We start from the raw sequence: 278 nt of genomic DNA on the forward strand, positions 1-278 counted from the left end.
ATTTAATTTGGTTTTCCATTGGTCATCGCATTTTGAAATATACTCAGCAATTCCTAAAAGATTAGATTATACAATGGTAACATAAGTAAGGGCTACGACTAAAATAAAAACAGATGTATTAATTGTATTCACAGTATAAATGATGATCATTATAACAAAAATAATCGTAGTGATAATCCTAAAAGTATCAGTAAATATAATGAAAACATTTGAGATAGAGATGAAATTATAAAAATCATAATAAAAGTGATCATCACAATTATTTTCACTGTGATCAT

The sequence above is a fragment of the Penaeus monodon genome, chromosome 21, assembly GCF_015228065.2.
Source record: "Penaeus monodon isolate SGIC_2016 chromosome 21, NSTDA_Pmon_1, whole genome shotgun sequence".
Lineage (NCBI taxonomy): Eukaryota > Metazoa > Arthropoda > Malacostraca > Decapoda > Penaeidae > Penaeus > Penaeus monodon.